The sequence below is a fragment of the Coloeus monedula genome (assembly GCF_965178545.1).
Source record: "Coloeus monedula genome assembly, chromosome: Z".
Taxonomy (NCBI): Eukaryota; Metazoa; Chordata; class Aves; order Passeriformes; family Corvidae; genus Coloeus; species Coloeus monedula.
Window position 1 is genome coordinate 8,821,119 of NC_138822.1, and position 4,757 is coordinate 8,825,875.

Sequence of the window (4,757 nt, forward strand, 5' to 3'; positions counted from 1 at the left end):
AGGGATACTATTCCAGTTTTCATGTAGCTCAGAGATAATACTGCATTGAATGGTTAGTTACTTCTTTCACTAGCCAGAGGACATTGCCTGCTTCTCCTGGAAAGAACACTCCAGCTGGACACTGCAAAAATTATTTTCACAGCTGGAAAGCTCAAAGTATTTACACCAGAGGAAAAGGCTGGAGATTGTACCTCTGATCATTTCTATTAATGCTTAGGGTGCATTGCTCTCAATGTCAGCCCTTCAGGAGCTGTGGAGAGTGTTTTACTCGAAGTAAGAGCCATGCAGCAGTCCTCAGGAAGATCTGTGCAGTACCTTAGATCATGCAGGGTCTGCTGCAGTTTAGTTAGTTTGGGGTGGGTTTTCCTTAGAGCACAAGAACTTGCAGCCTTCAAGAAATACAAGCAACTTTTAAAGGATAGGAACCTTTAGGGGACAGAAGATTTCCCTCAAAAACAGGAGACTTCACTTCTTATAATCTACATTTATAAAGTCATAAAATCAGTGCCAGCCTCTCCTCCTGGCTTTCACTCCCAGCTTGGCTGATCCTTAGCGATGCCCACAATGAGAGGCTCTGGCAGGGTGCACGGCCACCCACAGCAAATGTTGCCGTATGTGGGTTCCTTTGATCTGTAGGGCAGGCTGACTTTGTGATAGAGGGAGCAACAAGCAAATGTCAAGCTGTCAGCTGGTCTCTGACCAGAAATAAGCCTTCTGGGAGTGGATGGCACAGCTGGGTGGAGAGGCTACCCTGCAGGCTTGGCCTCTCTTGAAACTCTGAGGTGCTCTCTCCAGCTCTGTAGTGTAGTCTCTCTCATCCTTCCCTAAGTGATCTCAAAGACTTGTGAGGGAAGGGATCAAAGGAAAATTATTATAAAATACTTTTTCAACTCATAAAGTCCCTGACAAGGGAAAAATAAGAGCAGCAAATAGAAGTCACACAAAATTGGGACTCGGAAAAGATCTTGTTTGCTTCAATGGATTTTGAATCAGCCTTTCAAAGCTCTTCAGAACTACATCTTGCCCTTACTGCTTTCAGCATCATTCTCTGTCCCTTCACCTGAAATGTTGTGACCCAAGCTATTCTGGTGGGTACCTCTACACATGCATCTACCTGGTCCTCAAATACAGGGCCACTTCCTATGCCTTAGCTGTGATGGAAGTCATAACAGATGCTGCAACCAGGCAGACAAAAGAGTGGAAAAGAAAAGAGAGGGACAAAGTATTTTCTCATCTCTTCGGCTGACAAGATTGTCTATTCTTCTACCATCCTGAAATGGAGAGGCAAACTTCCAAAAAAGAGCAATACTGGGATGAAACAGACAAAAATTATCATTGATTTTTAAATGAAAATGACTATTTATGGATTCAGATTTTCTTTGGATAAATGTAATTTTAAAAGTGTTGAAATGGCACAGTTTCACAGCTCTTGCTTTAAAACATCTATTTTCTTGCTGTCTCAAAACAGATTAATCTTTCTGGAAAAGACTTCATGGGAAAATGCCACTCGTTTTCTACTCTGCAGTGTACCACTTTACCCTGCCTCTCAAACTATGAGGACACATGACATTATGCCAGCAGGCACAAGTGACTAGCTGCTTGGTTTATTGACTTTCTTTGCCTCCTTTGTGCTGCTTATTTCAAATCACTTGTGGGTGTAATGAAAATAATGATCTCAGTAACTGGTAGTTGCCCAGATTCTGCCCAGAGCCCTTGGGCACTAAAGCACCTTCAAATGTCATTGTGTCTACAGTATGTTGGTAGATGAATATTTGTAGCCTGCCTAATTTTAAGCCTCTCTTGTATCTATCTCTGAAAAAAAAAAAAAAAAAAAAAAAAACCATAAAACATGCAATAATATCTTAAAACGCCTCCCCTCCCCCAAGTATATGGCAAAGTTCTGACTTGATCCATCTTCACCAGGTGTTGCAAGCATGCTGTGTTCAAAAGAATCAGATGGGCAGCCATACAAACTGGTGTTTTTCAGGTTTGGATCACATTTTAAGAAAGTATTTGTGTTAGTGACCATCCAAGAAAACTGCTATTGCTTGCAGCAGTTTCACAAGAACATCACCAGAGGGTGGCAGGACACCTCGTTGCAGCCACTGCTGCTGACTTGCAGTGCTGAGTTTGTACAGACACCCATCTCTCCTCACCCTGCATCTGTCCTCTTGATCCACAAGAGAAGTTAGCCTCCTGAAGGAGTAAACACTATTTACTGTCTTTATTCTCTTGAAAGGCAGCACAGAAAATTGGGATTGAAATCTGCATCAGAGGAGATTTGGTTGTCACTCTTGCATGAGAGTGTGCCTCACTGCTCAGATTTAGTGCAAAGACTAGACTCACTCTTCTCATGCAATTGCAAGAGCACTTACTGTTGTCTGACCTTCTACCTTCAAGAGCAAATTCACTGAAATAGGACCTTACCTTCCACACATTTCAGAGCTGTCTTTATGGAAAGCAGTTGCTAGAAAGCTAGTTTCCAGAATGCAGTTTGCATAGCTTTACACTGTTTGCACAGCTTTACACGGTTGCTGCTTATTTCTGAGTACTTGCAGGACCCAAGGTGCTTTCTTCTACACAGCACACTCTTGTTTCAGCATTGATGGTCTTGGGAGGCTTCCCAGCTAGGATCGAAGTGGTTCTTGTCAAGAAAGAAAGAAAGAAAGAGAGCAAAAGACAAAGACATGTATGTCTCCCAGGAACTTCAGTGCACTTCAAACACTTCCCACTCACTGGCATGAAGATAGAGAATCACAGTATTCATGGGTGCACTGGCAGGTTATTTTTCACTGCTGCCTTTGCCTGATTAACTTGGGAGTGTCTAGGAACAGCTCTGCAGAAGGAGAAGGCCGGCCTGGAGACACTCAGCTCATCCAGCAGCTACTACACCAGGCTGTGTGTGGCTTGGCTGGACCAAGTCCTTTCCAGATAAACTTTTCTCCCTGGAGGAAAGAGGATATTTTCTGCCCCATGTCAAAAAAAAAAAATGCTAAGGGCATTAGTTTATGTTCGGCAACTGCATCATACAACCATGACCTGAACAGTTTTGATCAGTTCCCACTAGATGATGCTGTAGCCTCTCCAGGGAAGAGAGGCTATTGCTGTTACAAGGGGGGAAATACATCCTAAGTTTTAACTACAAATTTAGCCGAAGCACTCTTTCTGCTCATCCATTCACATCCAAACCCTAATCTTCATCTCATACTAAGGGCATTCTAAGCAAGGTATTTTGCATAGATGACAAGATGATATGTCCAGTTGACTCCAACTTACTTAACAGGATATTCACGCCTGGGTGGCAGCAGACTTCCAGTGTTAGCCTGAAGTTCCAGCTCTCTTCTGTCTTCCTCCTTTCTTCTGCATGGGACATTATATAGGGTATTGTAACATCCGTGTTTGGTGGTCTATTTCCAGAACATATCTGTGTCAATCAAGCAGGGCAGATGTCCAAAAATCCTGCCTCATTTAGCTGGAAGCTGAAACAACTCTTCTGGTAAATCTGTGATGTGGTAGCAATGGGGATCATGATTTTAGGAAAACAAACCTAAATTATCATCTTTCATGTTGTAGTGGTTGGGGAAAAAATGAGAGGGAGGGAAGCTGTGTACATATTCTCTGTGAGTGACTTTCTTAATGACATTCTCATTAAGAGTGACTTTCGCCAAATGCTGTTTATTTTTTGCTGTCAAACCTGTCTGAATTAATCACAAGCAACTTGATTGAAAAGTGAGACTCATTCCCTTCTGCTTGCTAAGTGACACACAGACTGAGTGAGAGAAACAGCCTGCCAATGGCTCCATCAGGAATCCTGTGTCAGTACAACAGCTGAAAAACAGAAGACACTTTGCCAAGTCTCCATCTTAGCCCATGGTCTCTCCCTACTGCTCTCCCACGAGTGCAGTTATATGGCTAGAGCTTGGAGAAGGATTTGGTCTACAAAATTCTTGTCTGTAGAGCTATTCTTGCACTTCTGGAAAATTCAAAAGAGAAATAAGGCAAAAATCTTATTTCAGTCCAGACTTATCATACACAGCTTACAACTGAGAGAAATTAAGCCTTGATGGTAATAGATATGAATTTGGGAGGCCACATGAAACCACACTAGTGGACTAGAAAAATATGAGGGAGTGGTATACCAGATTAAATTAATTGTGCTCATTTCCAGGATCACAAAAATTTTACAGGCTTTAATGCAATCTTCATGGTTAGCTGGACTCTAGAAGAAGCAGTCCTCAGTCTCTCATCCTGTGGACACATCCTTTTCTACAGTGACCTGATCAGTATGTATTGGTGGTATTGATTCTGCCCTTACACATTGAATAAAGATTTCTTTTTGCTTACTTACATTTACATCACAAAAAAAAAAATTACTCTGAAACACACGCTGTGACTTTTGTTTCCTCTCTTTTCTCGAGACATCTAAGTTAAATGTGTTTGCTTCGAAGTTAAGGTACCTGATTTGTCATTGGCTTTCCAGGTTCTTCACAAGGAGTTAGATCCATATTTGACCAAGTCACAAGGTCAGTGCTGTACCTTTCAAGGCCTGGTTATAGCCATGAAGATTTTTGGCTGTCAATAGATGATGACATACAAACTCTTTCTAAGCTTGACAAAAATACATTACTTTGGTGCTCCATTTCACACAGCTGCAAAAAGTGAAGAACTCAAGTGAAAGTGAACCATCTTCTTTGAGCTACCCTTTTCTGGATAAGCTGTTGGGAAGCATAAATAGTATTTTTAAACCTAAACATAAG